This window comes from Lissotriton helveticus, chromosome 4_1, assembly GCF_964261635.1.
Source record: "Lissotriton helveticus chromosome 4_1, aLisHel1.1, whole genome shotgun sequence".
Classification (NCBI taxonomy): domain Eukaryota; kingdom Metazoa; phylum Chordata; class Amphibia; order Caudata; family Salamandridae; genus Lissotriton; species Lissotriton helveticus.
Window position 1 is genome coordinate 854,793,819 of NC_136063.1, and position 16,347 is coordinate 854,810,165.

The 16,347-nt window shown below is 42.8% G+C and overlaps 1 protein-coding gene across 1 annotated transcript in view; it reads left to right on the forward strand.

Annotated features, from left to right (window-relative positions):
* The window catches only part of LOC144827359 (uncharacterized), a 590,154-nt gene that overhangs the window by 262,400 nt on the left and 311,407 nt on the right, over positions 1–16,347 (forward strand). The gene's annotated exons all lie outside the window — the stretch shown is intronic.

Below are 16,347 nucleotides of genomic sequence, written 5' to 3' on the forward strand. Positions count from 1 at the left end.
AGAAAACAATGGATACTGTATCTGTATGTTGTTGTAGTTGTCCTGTTGAATTTGGTAAGTAAGTTGCATGCAGCAAACAATTCCTCCTATTAGCGGCACTCCTCCATTCCCGCTGATGCTGCGTCCAGCAATGTTGGTGACCAGAAGACACCCTGTCCACTGCCTGCCTGGCGGATGCTGAATTGCGGCTCGCTAATGTGAAGCCTGACTCCATCCTTTTTTTCCCCATTGCACAGACTGAAACCTGGCCTAACGAGCCCTAAGTTAAGAATAGTGGCAAAGGCTTTCTTTAACTATGACAAATCCCCCCTTTCCCACCATACTACTGCTTTTGAATCTGGTGGGTGGTGTTTTAACAGTAATTTTGTTTCCCTGAAACTTAAGTCTGTGTCATTTTCTTCCTTTAAGTGTAAATGGCTAAATCTTTTCAACACTAAGTGCCTCTCACAGAGTAAGTGATCCCCCCTTTCCCACCATGGATTTTCTTCAAGTCGCTTGCAACAAAAATTACACATTCCCACGAGTGCTCTAAAACCCCAGAACTCAGTTGCAAAAAACAAGAACACCCCGAAACACATGCAATCCTGCTGCTAGGGCTAACCCTAACGAACCCTAAGTTACAAAAAGTACCAAAACCTTTTTCATCATGGATGTTGTTAAAAGCAGTTTTATCCGGTATTAGACCTTCCCAGCAATGGCCCCAGAGCCATCAACCCAGGCGAAAACAAGTAGAAGACACCCAAACAGCCAAAAAGCAAAAGTACAAAAATGTGGACTTAGTCACTTTTCTGAAAATTTGCCAAATCACTCAGCGCGCGCTCTGCAGCTAGGCCCTGACTCCCCTCTGCCTCCATGGATTTCCTTCAAACCTCTTGCTATCTAAACTATCCATACCCAGTAGTGCTCCCAGGCCCCGAAACCCACCCACAAACACCAGGAAGCCCCCCAAACAGGCCCCCGAAAACGCTACATTGAGCGAAATGTCAGAAAATGCAAAACCTTTTTCATCATGGATGCTGTTAAAACCAGTTTTATCCGGTATTAGACCTTCCCAGCAATGGCCCCAGAGCCGTCAACCCAGGCAAAAACAAGTAGAAGACCCCCAAACAGCCAAAAAGCAAAAGTACAAAAATGTGTTTAAAGTTTTAATTATATTAACTTGTGCAAAACAAAGAAAGACAGAAACACAGGAATAAAAGTGAATAAGTACGAAAAAGAAAATTTCTGAATTCATTGGCTCATTTTCAGGCCTCGGTGTCAGGGAAGAAGAGTTCGTCCTCATACTCTGCGAATTCAGGCAGGAGTAGGTCAGTGTCACCTAACACAGAAGAAATTCCCTCATCTAAGTTGCTGTCCTCCTCGTCTTCTTCAGTCGTGCGATCTGGCACTTTGAAATCTGGTGGTATGAGGTGCTCATTCATCTTGATCATTGTCAATATCTCCACAATTGTGGGCGAGAGGCGGGTCCGTTTGCAAGTTACAATGCCACCAGCAGCACTGAAAACCCGTTCTGAAGACACGCTTGCGAGTGGGCAAGACAGGTAATGCATAGCCAGGCGGGAGATCTCTGGCCACAATTCTTTTTTACCATGCCAATAATCCAATGGGTCAGCATTAACATAGACCTCTGTTGAGTCATTCAGATAGTCCTGCACCATCGACTCAAAGTTCTCCACGGTTCCTCCACTTTGCTGAATTTTTGCTCGGACCTTTTGAGAACCATAACCAATCTCAGCTAGCCAATCCTCTTCATCACCCGATATTTCTGTTGTGTCTGGTGCAGATAATGCGGTTGCCGGTGTGTTTAACGGCTGAGAGGTCACTTCTGCCACAGCCACAGGTGCAGAAGTGGAGTCTTTAGACTGGGGATGGCCTGCTGATGCTGATGTACAGCCTTTTCCTTCAATTTCCTTCCGTTCTCTTTCAAACCTGATGGCTGACCAGGCTATCCAACGTTTGTACTTTTTAACATCTTCATCACCAAAAGGAAATAATGCACAGCCTGCCAGCGCCTTTTTGTAGCGTGGATGCAGAATAGTAGCACAAATGTAATGCTGTTCTGAGTGGATCATTTGAAGACGTTCATCGCCAAGTAGACGCTCTAATAATTTCTCCGCCAAAACAAAAGCTTCTAGCTCCCATTGCGCCGCATTTAACCTCAGGTCCTCCTTCACAGCTGTACCCATTGTTAAGAAATACTGATCGAGTACCGGAAACTGCTCATACAGACGCTCAAGCATGTAGAAGGTTGAGTTCCAACGTGTTTGCACCTCCTGGATGAGTGCTTTCACTGGCATTCGACGTTCATGTAGCAGGCTCCTCGGATGCTTCCGGGCCTTAAAAGAATGGCTGAAGTGGTTGCACATTTTTCGGCAGGTGACTACTAACTGGCATGCTGGACTGTCTTTTTCCAAGACTTTTTTCACAACCAGGTTTATACAGTGCGCCAAACACGGCACTCTGAAATAGTCACCCAGTTCCATGGCCTTAACTACATTGGCGCCATTATCCGTGGAAACATAACCAATCCCGCGTTTTTTTGGAGACAGCCAGTGAAAGACCTTTGTGTTGAACTCATTCAAAATGTTTTCTGCTGTATGACGTAGCTCCAAGCCAAACATGGCTAGTGTTGCATGTTTCCGAGCAGCTTTAAAAACTTGGTCCAGGTCCGCACCTGCGTTTAGCTTTGCTTTAACCCCTGAAAAAGAGACCCAGTGTGCAGTGATGCTCATGTAATCAGTGCCTGCGCCACTGGTCCACATGTCTGTTGTCAGATGTATAGTGTGAACAGCACTCTTCTGCAAAGCTGCCCCAATCACCTCCAGCACATCTTCATGTAGTGCTGGAACCGCAACTCGGGCAAAATAGTACCGGCTAGGAACCTTCCATTTAGGGCAGAGCACTGCCACTAATTCGAGAAAACCAACCCCTTCTACAAAAGAAAAAGGGAGAAGATCCAGCGCTAGCATTTTAGCCAGCTTAGTGTTATACAGACGCACCATTGGGTGGTTGCGGTCATATGGCGCGTCTGAAAATAACATTGTTGTAATGTTGCCCTGGACCATTTCACGGGATGATGATGAGGACTTCTTCGACCCAGTTACGCTCGCTGATGAACTTTTTCGCATTGGTGTGTCACTCTGTCCCACACTCTTAGTGTAGCTCCCAGGGGTACTAGGTGTAAGTGAAGTGGGTGACACTTCTTCCTCCTCGTCAACATCAAATGGAACATCAATGTTTTCTCGACTTGCAATTCGGGCTTTCTTGATCTCCTCTAGGTGCGCAAACCATTGGACAGTGTGCTTTCTGTCAAGATGACCTCTCGGGCCTCCAGTCCCATAGTTGCTACCAAGCTTACCACGACTAACTGCAAGCTTACAAATGCTACAAATGGCTATGTTTTCCCTTCTTGGTGAAACAGTAAAGAAGTCCCAAACTGCAGACTTGTAATGTTTGTGGGGCCCGGAGGAGGCGATACTGGTGGTGGTCGTGCTGCTAATGCCAGATGAAGTGGAGGATGTGTATTGCTGAACTTTACTACGTTGTGCACTTTCACCACCACTAATTGAGGTCGAGGTGGATGGAGGTCCCTTCTGGCGAGTAAGAAATATGGAAGCGGTAGGTTGTGGTGTACTAGTTAACATCAATGATTGTGGTGTTCCCATTGCCTCATCGTCGACTTCATCATCACGCTCAGCAGCTTGTTGGGCTGGGGTCAAAATGTCTGTTTGCTGCATGCCCGCTGGGGCTTCAGTGACGTTAGTGATGATGACTGCATCATCGTCGTTAGAGTCTTCAGCAGCAGGAGTATACGCCACTTCTTCTTGAGCGTCATCAAACTCCATATCTTTGAGAGTCTCGACGACCTTCCTTTTACGCTTAGCTACCTTTGTCAGATCATGGTGTGCCTCCTCAACCTCACTCTCAGACGGCAGTGGTGCTGGTTCCCAAGTAAGATCCAGATCATCAGAAGGAGGTGGGCTTGAAGAAGATGTAGACACCAACACCCTTGATCTTTTCCTTGCTCGGGATGTCGAAGACAATGAATGATCATCAGGAGGAGTGGCATCCTCGAATGATACCTCGGCTTGATTGTCGATTTCCAGATGTGCCCCTACTTCTGGAGGAACAACTATTGTAGCCACTTGTTGTGCCCCTCCATGCACCTCTGCTTGCTCCTCTCCTTGCGCCGCCTCTCCTTCCACATTTACTTGGGCTTGTACTTGCACATGTGATTGTTGTTGCGGCTGTGGTTGTTCAACACTCGTCAGATGAGTTACAACAACCTGTGTTGATTGAGGGACATTGCTGCTACTTTCTTGCGATGAATAATTTGATATGTATCAATCTAGGCAACAGAGCGTAACGAGAGGTCGAAATGAACTGAGCTAAAACATTGGTTTTTTGTAAAAAAGGGGAGTTCAATTTTATTCACAAATTATTAAAACACATTGAAATAATAATACACATTTACAATTTACATTAAACACATGTAACTCAATGAATTGAGAATACACAACAACACTGTTAAAAAGAAGCAAATAATTCAACGAGATGGAAGTTACATAAAATGAACACAATTTTTAAGAGAAAAATGTGGCTAAATTAATCTCTACGCGCGTTTCGGCGAACCAGCGCCTTCTTCTGGAGCAGCCACGATAGTATCTACAAAAAGGAAAATATCATATAAAGAAACATTATATACAATATTACTCTTGTTGTGTAACATAAAAACACTTCAGAACAATCCAATGTTATTGTAGTAGTCTCAGACTTTCCATTTTGTTTGGACCAAACGTTTTTATATTATAACATTACTATTAAGGATTTCATTTCCTTGCCTTGAAGGTATTCATACTAGCATATTATTATTTAGGTCCTGCTAGAATAACTTCCTGATAACTGCGACCATCTCTAGTGTTCTCTACTTCATCGTTCACGCTAGTTAGAGGTTCAACTAGAGAGATACAAATATCAGAATCCCTTTATTAACCATCCAATGTAAAAACCCTTTAAACTTACAACATTGGGAATAGTCAATCTATGATTATAAGACACTGTCTTCTTTCTGTGACCACTAGTGCAGATAAAAGATTATGGGTTCAATGATCTACCACAGTTACGCATGTATGATTACCTTCAAGGCAAGGAAATGAAATCCTTAATAGTAATGTTATAATATAAAAACGTTTGGTCAAAACAAAATGGAAAGTCTGAGACTACTACAATAACATTGGATTGTTCTGAAGTGTTTTTATGTTACACAACAAGAGTAATATTGTATATAATGTTTCTTTATATGATATTTTCCTTTTTGTAGATACTATCGTGGCTGCTCCAGAAGAAGGCGCTGGTTCGCCGAAACGCGCGTAGAGATTAATTTAGCCACATTTTTCTCTTAAAAATTGTGTTCATTTTATGTAACTTCCATCTCGTTGAATTATTTGCTTCTTTTTAACAGTGTTGTTGTGTATTCTCAATTCATTGAGTTACATGTGTTTAATGTAAATTGTAAATGTGTATTATTATTTCAATGTGTTTTAATAATTTGTGAATAAAATTGAACTCCCCTTTTTTACAAAAAACCAATGTTTTAGCTCAGTTCATTTCGACCTCTCGTTACGCTCTGTTGCCTAGATTGATACATATCAAATTATTTGCTTTTCCCTGGTCTAGGAACTCTATTTCCATGCACTCAGGGGGTCCTTGATAAATATTGACACTTTCTAGCGATGAGCCAACATCAGTGGTCGATGGTGATTGAACAACTATACTGGCTGCCTCTGCAGCACTCAAGGACTTGGACCTAAGTTGGCGTGGTGGTGGTGGCACTGAGCCCAATGGAGCGGAGGTGCTGCTCCCAGCTTGGTCCCCAGCAGACCCCGCTGCTGCTGCAGGCGTACTTTTTTTTATCCCCAAAAATTTGGCGGTCGTCATCACACCAGTCTCCTTGGTAAGTGGCGCCACTTGCTTCTTCTGCTCCTTACTGGCAACTTTCTTGCTAGAGGAGCTACGGGCAACTTTTTTTGGGGCCATCTTCTTCAGATGTCACTCTGAACAGCAGGCCGCAGTTGCACAAGTTGCAGAGTTGTCTGTGGTCAGACATGACGTGGTGCTGCACACACCGCAGCAGGACTTCTTCCTGGCACTGGTGGTTCTCTTGTGCACCTACAATCAATGGAAGACAGAGGAACATCAGTTATACACCCCAAAAAGTCGAAAAAACACACAAAAATCAGCACAATCCCAGCCCATCCATGGCCTCAATGGTGTTTAAATTCAAGAAGACAACACACAGAAAGACTAGGCCCATGCACCACTCACTACCCCTGGGCAAAAGGCCCCACCAGCAGCCCCAAAAAAACGACAAAAACACGAAATTCAGCACAATCCCAGCCCATCCATGGCCTCAATGGTGTTTAAATCCAAGAAGACACCCCACAGAAAGACTAGGCCCATGCACCACTCACTACCCCTGGGCATAATGGATGAAAGCTAGGCAAAATAAGTGCAGGCCTCAGACACTGCCTCTCTTCAAAATGGCCCCTTGCACCCCAAGCACATGTTGCCTGTACCAGCACTCAAGATGGCCACCACCACCACCCACATGGCAAGTCCAAATCAACAGTAGCACCCCAAAAAAAAAAAAAAATCACCACAATCCAATGCCATCCAGGATGTTTACATTAAAGAGAGTGAGACCCCACAGGCAGACGCAGTCCATGCACCACTCACTACCCCTGGGCAAAAGGCCCCACCAGCAGCCCCAAAAAAACGACAAAAAACACAAAATTCAGCACAATCCCAGCCCATCCATGGCCTCAATGGTGTTTAAATCCAAGAAGACACCACACAGAAAGACTAGGTCCATGCACCACTCACTACCCCTGGGCATAATGGATGAAAGCTAGGCAAAATAAGTGCAGGCCTCAGACACTGCCTATCTTCAAAATGGCCCCTTGCACCCCAAGCACATGTTGCCTGTACCAGCACTCAAGATGGGCACCACCACCACCCACACGGCCAGTCCAAATCAACAGTAGCACCCCAAAAAAAACAAAAAACACACAAACATCACCACAATCCAATGCCATCCAGGATGTTTACATTAAAGAGAGTGAGACACCACAGGCAGACTCAGTCCATGCACCACTCACTACCCCTGGGCAAAAGGCCCCACCAGCAGCCCCCAAAAAACGACAAAAACACAACATTCAGCACAATCCCAGCCCATCCATGGCCTCAATTGTGTTTAAATCCAAGAAGACACCCCACAGAAAGACTAGGCCCATGCACCACTCACTACCCCTGGGCAAAAGGCCCCACCAGCAGCCCCAAAAAAACGACAAAAAACACAAAATTCAGCACAATCCCAGCCCATCCATGGCCTCAATGGTGTTTAAATCCAAGAAGACACCCCACAGAAAGACTAGGCGCATGCACCACTCACTAACCCTGGGCATAATGGATGAAAGCTAGGCAAAATAAGTGCAGGCCTCAGACACTGCCTCTCTTCAAAATGGCCCCTTGTACCCCAAGCACATGTTGCCTGTACCAGCACTCAAGATGGCCACCACCACCACCCACATGGGCAGTCCAAATCAACAGTAGCACCCCAAAAAAAAACGAAAAACACACAAAAATCACCACAATCCAATGCCATCCAGTATGTTTACATTAAAGAGAGTGAGACCCCACAGGCAGACTCAGTCCATGCACCACTCACTACCCCTGGGCAAAAGGCCCCACCAGCAGCCCCCAAAAAATGACAAAAAACACAAAATTCAGCACAATCCCAGCCCATCCATGGCCTCAATGGTGTTTAAATCCAAGAAGACACCCCACAGAAAGACTAGGCCCATGCACCACTCACTACCCCTGGGCAAAAGGCCCCACCAGCAGCCCCCAAAAAACGACAAAAAACACAAAATTCAGCACAATCCCAGCCCATCCATGGCCTCAATGGTGTTTAAATCCAAGAAGACACCCCACAGAAAGACTAGGCCCATGCACCACTCACTACCCCTGGGCATAATGGATGAAAGCTAGGCAAAATAAGTGCAGGCCTCAGACACTGCCTGTCTTCAAAATGGCCCCTTGCACCCCAAACACATGTTGCCTGTACCAGCACTCAAGATGGCCACCACCACCACCCACATGGCCAGTCCAAATCAACAGTAGCACCCCAAAAAAACGAAAAACACACAAAAATCACCACAATCCAATGCCATCCAGGATGTTTACATTAAAGAGAGTGAGACCCCACAGGCAGACTCAGTCCATGCACCACTCACTACCCCTGGGCAAAAGGCCCCACCAGCAGCCCCAAAAAAACGACAAAAAAGACAAAATTCAGCACAATCCCAGCCCATCCATGGCCTCAATGGTGTTTAAATTCAACAAAACAGTTGTATAATGCATGCACCCATAACCAACCCTGGTCCTACTGGATACTGTGGCTACCCACAATATATTTTATTTAATGTTCTGAAAAAGTTCCAAAATTGTAGTTGCAGCAACTGTAATGCCCCAACAAACTTACTTGTGAAAGTTGATTTCTAATCCAAAAGTGATCAAAAGAAAGTCAAAAAGGCCTCAAATCCAAATATCCAGCAGCACCCACAAAAAGTAATCCTTCCAGGTCAAGGTCCAAATGAAAGTCCCCAGCACATGAAGAAAGCACTGGGAGGAGCCTGCTGGACAGGAACAGGAAGTTGGAGACTGTGGGGCTCTTCATTCCTCTCCCCCCCCCCCAAAAAAATGGACTCCTTGCAACAAAACAGGGCAGGCAAATGTCAACCTGAGGAGTGATTCTGATAAAAATCATCATTTTATGAAGGTTTATGCTGTTTGCTGGTGGATTTCTATTTCGCGAGTGCGAGATTGTTCCTGCCCGCCGCACCTACGTGTTCGAACTCTCGCGATGCGTGCTGTGCAAGGTAAGGTGGCAAGCTGCGATGATGTATTCGCGGGCGCCAACTCCCGCGGGAACACGCAGCAAGATCCAAAATGGCGCAGCACTTGCAAAATATAGAGAAAAACAACTCGCCAAACGCTGAATGACGGAAAGTGAACGCCATGCGCCACGCCGCGCACCGCAATATTGTATCACCAAGCAAAAAAATCCGCCGCGTGCGAATTGACGGATTTTCGACAAATTCGCTAGAGTTCGCGGATTGCGAATTTACCGAAAATCCGCAAATTCCACGAGCGGAATGGATTTTACGCCCATGCTTAAACAGGACTACAGCCCGAACCACTGAATAATTTACCAGAAAGCTAGATATTGGTACTGAAAGCATGCTGCTTGTGATTTGGTGAAAATCTGTTCAGACATTTTTGAGATATTAAAGGGAAAATAATATAGATATTTAGGAACGCGGATCCACAGTTCTTTGACCAACATATGATTGGTTGCCAACACTTCTACCAGGAAGAAATAGCAGCCATTTTGGGACTTAGTTTAAAACCGAGTCCCTAACAAAGCATAACAAATAAAGAAAGGGGGAAGGGTAGAAATATCCTGACCCCTAGGTTTGGTGGCGAGGTCCCACAGAGACCCTGCTGGGCATTAAAAAGAGATTTTGTTTTCCCAATGTTGCCGCAAATTCGCTGGTGAATCTGCGGCTCACGGCAAAATTGAAAAATAAAACCTGTGGTCACCTACACTTCTTTTGAAGGAAGCGCCCCGGTGGGCCAAATCCCAGGGGAATATAAAAAATAAATGAGGAAGCGCATGAGGTCCCCCACCTAGGGTAATGAAACCCTGGGGACCACCACCTGCCTGGGATATTTGTTATTATTTATGCAGGGGGATGCCCACACGCCACCCCCTATGCCAAAGTACCTCTACCTCTACAGGGCTTAGCCGAATCTGAATGGAGGGCTGCGAAGAAAGCCCATGCCCCAGGCTCCATACCTACGCATGGGCAACCCACTAAAATGAAAGGAGGGGGCACACTGCCCCTCTCCTGGAGCCAGTAATGGCCATGGGGACTTCCACCACCCAGGGTCATGCTATGTCCTTGGGTGCCCACTCCCAGTACAGCAGTTTGTTCGACTTGTTGGGAGCTTTGACAGCTCCCGCCAAGTCACAACAAACACTCTGCTCTCACCAAGCAGGAACTGTGTTTAGTTTGCTGAGAGCTGAGGTGTCTTCTGTTGCCCTGCCGGCACATATGTGGGCAAGGAAACAGAGGAAAAGTGCTTCGGCACACAGTGAACTTTATGTTTAGCTGCTTCTGGGGGTCAAAACAATGCCAGATCCCATAGGAGGAGGGGAGCCGGTAAGGACCACAGGGCATTTAGGTTCTCCCCACAGTCCCCAACAGAGATGTAAGGCCCTGTTGGGTTGGGGGCCTCCACTATCACAATCATTAGAAAAAAGTTACTTCAGTGAACTATAACTTGTGAATTTGGGAGGTTAAATTATTACATTTTCACTGGCATTTTCACTTGTGTATAACATAACTTTAACATTTGTTTTTTCAGTATATATATATTCATATATATGTATATGTATGTATATATATATATATATATATTACCTACTGGCGGTCGCCAGTAGGTAGTTATAGTTAGGACCTAGTTTCCATAGGAAATCCGCAACATTCTATTGGGAATAACTTTGGCGCCGGTGGACGAATCTTCGCGAATTTCTCAAAGAAGATGGCCCGCTCCGCTCCTTCCCTGAAAGTTTGGGGGGGATTCGTCAAGCGGGGGCTGAGATAAAAGGGGGGTCCCAAAACGTGTTTTTCCCATGTTAATTTCTATAGGGCGGTTGGACTCACTTTTAGCCCGAACGGCTGAATGGATTTCCACCAAACTTGGCAAAATTGTAGGTACTGGTAGTCGGATGTGCCTTTGCTATGTCTCAAGATATGTGCTCCAGTGGATTTTGAGTAATTTAGGTTAAAAAAAATATATATATCTATAAGCGCGCCCAGGTACGCGCACCGGGGCACGTACCAGTGCGCTACACGAGTTCGCGCGCGGAAAGCTGATTGGCTCTCGGGTGTCTGTCAACATTCCAAACAGTCCGGAGCGGCCGCCATCTTGTGTCTCGGTAGGATCGAGACACAAGAGGTGGCAAAAAAAAGGTGGAAATGATCAAAAGGGGGCAGGGTAGACCCCCCCGACCCCTTAGGTTTGATGTGGGGGCCATAAAAGGGCCCCGCGGGGGCAAAAAAATGTTAAAAATTTTTTCGATTTTCGCGGGGGGAGTGCCCGGTACGCGCACCGGGGAGCGTACCGGGGAGCGTACCATGGGGAAAAAAGAATGACAGTTTTTTAAAAATGTAGCATTTTTTTTATAAATTGGAGGTAGTTCTAAAAAGAACTGTTTTTGTATTCTTTTTGTTGTTTTATATTTTTTTTGTTTTTTTGAACATTTTTTACTTTTTTTGGCTTTTATGAACAGTTTTATATTTTTTTGTATTTTTTATGGGGACAAACAAAAAACAGGGAATTGTAAATGGCTCAACTGGAGCAAAAAAAAACAGGAAAACATTGAGTGATGTCACTGACCATGTCATGAGTGATGTAATATGTGACGTCATCAGCAGTGCATTGCACGCGCAAGTTATAGTGAGTCCAACTAACTATAACGTGGGAATTTCAATGGTTTTATGCGAGTAAAATTTCAAGCTGACTATAACTGGTGTGAAACCTATGGTTTTTTTCAGTGAATTTAATAGGTTTTTTAAATGCTAATTCGTAACTATAACTGATGTGAAACCTATGGTTTTTTCAGTGAATATATATATATATATATATATATATATATATATATATATATATTACCTACTGGCGGTCGCCAGTAGGTATATATAGTTAGGATTTTTTCTCTATGTGATTTTTGAAAATTCTATGTCTAATAACTTTGGCGTTTGTGGACGGAATTGGCTGAAATTTTCAGGAAAATGGAACATGTTGTTTCTGAGCAGGCACTGTGAATTTGGGGGGGGTTCGTCAAGGGGGGGCTGAGAAAAAAGGGGGGTCCCAAAACACGTTTTTCCCATGTTAATTTCCATAGGGCGGTGTGTCGCACTTTTAGCCCGAACGGCTGAATGGATTTGCACAAAACTTGGTGAAATTGTAGGGACTGTTAGCCCGATGTGCCTTTGCTAGGTCTCAATATATGTGCTCCAGTGGATTTTGAGAAATTAACGTTCAAAAATATATATATATCTGTAAGCGCGCTCCGGGCAGCGCCCCGGTTCGCGTACTTGACGCGTAACGGAACTTCGCGAAGCGAAGCTGATTGGCTCTCCGGTGCCTGTCAACATTCTAAACAGTCCGGAGCGGCCGCCATCTTGTCTCTCGGTAGGATCGAGAGACAAGAGGAGGCCAAAACAAAGGGGGAAATGACCATAAGGGGGCATAGTAGATCCTCCCTGACCCCCTAGGTTTGATGTGGAGGCTTTAAAAGGGCCCCGCGGGGCAAAAAAAAAAATTGTTTTGTTTTTTTTGCGTGGGGAGCGCCCGGTTCGCGAACCGGGAAGCGGTCCGGGCAGCGTACTATAAGGAAAAAAGAATGATATACTATGATATTTTGAAATATTGTATGTTTATTGATTGTTCTTTTTGTTGTTTTTTTATTTTTTATTTAAGTAGCAGTATTAATGATTATTAAATATAAATGTATTTTTGGAATTGTGCACAGTATACTATAAGTCTGACTTTACATTATAATCAATTTGGTACTAGTTTATGAATTACATATAAAAATGATTAAAGACTCAAACAATTTTTTAATATTAAATATAATTTTATTTTTCTGATTCTTTTTCAAAATTTAATAGAACGTCTAACATTTGACTGTCCGATATGTCCTCTTGTTGAGTGAACATAACTTCCCACATTTGACCGTCATCATAATGAAGTAAATAATCCACAGATTCTACACATTGTAGAAGTTCATGGTCTCGTGATTCATCCATGAATTCCAAGTCAATGCGTTCAATTATTTCCTCATTATTCATGTCTAGGACAATTTCAAAGGAAACGTTCTGTTCTCCTTGCATTTTTGTGCTGAAATTTGAATAAAAAATAAATATATCAGTAGAGATAGGGCACTGTTGGGTTTAAGTTCAGACAGGTACTTTTGAGGCATGAAGTAGTACTATTAAAAAGTGCCTGTGAGAAAGCCTATGTAAATTCATAATTATACCAAAGAAACCTAAATCAATCCATAATTATAATAAACAAGCCTTTCTCAATGTCTAACTCTTACAGAGGGATAGTATATAATTATGTGAAAATGTTTTCAAATTTATGAAATAATATCTTACCTTTTAAAAACAAGTTTAAGTTGTGAGTGAAAATGATTTTGCTATGTAGTTCAGGAAGTAGTAGTCAAAATGGCTGTGTTTCTCTCTCTTTTTTTAGATATATTCAGGTACATAACCAATCAACTGTCAGGTAAAAAAGTAGAAAATGAAAGTAACATTTTAATTGGTTGTCAATTCCAACACTTCAGATGTGTTTTGTGAAGTAATTTACCTCAGGGTATTTAGAGAGGTCTACAGGCTAAATGGCTAAATGGAATTCCAACCAAATTTGTGAAAATGGTAGGGATTGGTATGTAGTATTAGCAAATCTATATTTGGTGAAAGTGTCTCCAGGGTTTCTTCTGTAAATTACTTTCCCACCTTTTTTAATGGAGCGCTTCCCGGTGAGCGCCCCGGTACGCAAACCGGTAGCGTTACGGGAGTCCACCATTTTGTGTTTCGGTCGAATTAAGATACAAGATGGAGGGCAAATAATGTTCAGAATGGGTAGAAGGGGGCACGGTAGACGTATTTTGACCCCCTAGGTTTTCTGAGGGTGGCTGAGGAGGCCCATATGTGCGAAAAAAAAAAATTTTACAAAAATTTTGCGCGGTTAGCTTCCGGTTCGCGTACCGGGTAGCGCTCCGGGGAGCGTACTTTGTTGAAAATTAGTGAAAAAAGTTAGAGTAAAATAATAATTGTGAGTGATCAGATGTAGGGTAGCTCTGAGAAGAGCTTTTGGGTTCATGGTACATTTAGGTACTTATAAGTAGGTACCAATGCACAGTCTTAAATTCAGAATGAAAACTCTGTTCCCTTCATCTGAGAAGTGAACTCCATCTCCTCTGTAGATATCTTGCATGTAGTAACGCAAGTTATTGTTGTACATGGAGCCCATTCCATGGTCTCTCATGTAAGCTGAAACAGATTTGTTTACATGCTTCCTCGATTTCTCAATTTGTGGACAAAATTGGTTCGACCACCTCCATTTCTGTCTTTGGCATATATTTGAATATACCAAGGCAGTTTGAGGAAAAAGTGCCATCAATTGCTCAAAGGTGTCCTTTAAAAGCATTTCCAGACCTACACCAGTCAAAGTGCCCAAGTCATTACCTCCACAGTGCAAAATGAACAGGTCAGGTTTAGGCAAATGCATAAAGTTTTTCACCAATGGTATCAATTGGTGACATTTTAATCCTCTGTTGCCAATCCACTTAATTTCCACATTTTGTAAATTGAGGTTAGGTAAATTTCTGTTATCAGCATACCTCTGAGCCCAGTAGATGTAACTATGTCCAACAATCCAGACAGAAAACATGGTGAGAGAAGGTTCTGCTGCAGTCAGATGAAGTGTGGCAATGAAATGGCAGTTGAAAAAATAAGAGTTTAAAATGAAAAAAACTGTGGAGTTTCTGTGTTAAGGAAGCAGTAGCAGTGATTGGTGGATTTTGATTGCTGAAAACAGAAAGTTAGGGTGCATGGATGAGTTCTTTGAAAGATGTAATTTGAATGGTCAAGAAAAAATCATTTTATGAAAGATTGCACTGGATATGCAGGTGTACTGAGAGTTCAGAGTTCAATTGAAACATTGTTGTGTGAACTTGCAAACATCAGAGGTCTTTCAGGAGGTGGTTGCTATGCAAAAAAGGCAGAAAGGGCAGAGGGGCGAAGGGTGTTGATTTGAAAAAAGTGAGGGAAGAGTTTTGATTGGGTGACATGAGAGATATGTGTGATGAATTACAGCATTTCTGTGCTTTTCATGGCTGCAGACTCTGGAGTGCATACCTTTTGCTCTGCTAAAGACAAATTGGTGTGTTTCTGAGACTGTTTTGAAACTCATAACGTATTTGCTAAGGTGAGAAAAGATTCATTTAATTTAGATAGAGAATAGTATGCTTTAGGGAGAAAATTATGAAGAAAGTTGTGTATTTAAAATGTTGCTTTGTGTCAAGTGTTTTACAAATAGATTTTGTTTCTTTGTGTTACATAGCCATGTTAAAAGTGACGCAAAAATAGTGCAAGGGTCTTACAAAAATGCTTTCATGTGTCTTAGGGTATTTTAACTCACTTCCCCATGAATGTATGATTATAATTTGTTTACAAGATGTGTTTAAAAACGTTTTTTGAAATCAATTAGGTTTCTTGATATGTACTGCTAGAGTTTCATAGGTTGCTTGGGGCATATTTATAAGGCCTTTGAGTCTCTCTGATGTTATTTTTACCATTTTAATTTAAGACCTTTCCCTGTGGTGCAAGGTCCTTGTAAATACACCCCCATCTGTGCTTGGCAAATTTAGATCTTGATTATTTGACTAACATAGCCATGTTAAAAGTGACCCAAAAATGTTGCAAGGGCCTTAAAAAAAACGCTTTCATGTGTCTTAGGCCATTTTAAGTAATTTCCCCTTGAATGTAGGTATATAATTGATTAAGATGATGTGTTTAAAAACGATTTATGAAAACAATTAGGTTTCTTGATATGTACTGCTAGAGCTTCATAGGTTGCTTGGGGCATATTTATAAGGCCTTTGAGTCTCTCTGATGTTATTTTTACCATTTTAATTTAAGACCTTTCCCTGTGGTGCAAGGTCCTTGTAAATACGCCCCCATCTGTGCTTGGCAAATTTAGATCTTGATTATTTGACTTACATAGCCATGTTAAAAGTGATCTAAAAATGGAGCAAGGGTTTAAAAAAACGCTTTCATGTGTCTTAGGGCATTTTAAGTCACTTCCTGATGAATGTAGGTATATAATTGATTTAGATGATGTGTTTTAAAACGTTTTTGGACATCAATTAGGTTTCTGGATATGTAGTGCTAGAGTTTCATAGGTTGCTTGGGGCATATTTATAAGGCATTTGAGTCTCTCTGAAGTTATTTTTGCCATTTTACTTTAAGACCTTTCCCCGTGGTGCAAGGTCCTTGTAAATATGCCCCCATCTGTGCTTGGCAAATTTAGATTTTAATTCTTTGACTAACATAGCCATGTTAAAAACGACCCAAAAATGGTGCAAGGGCCTTAAAAAACGCTTTCATGTGTCTTAGGCCATTTTAAGTCATTTCCCCTTGAATGTAG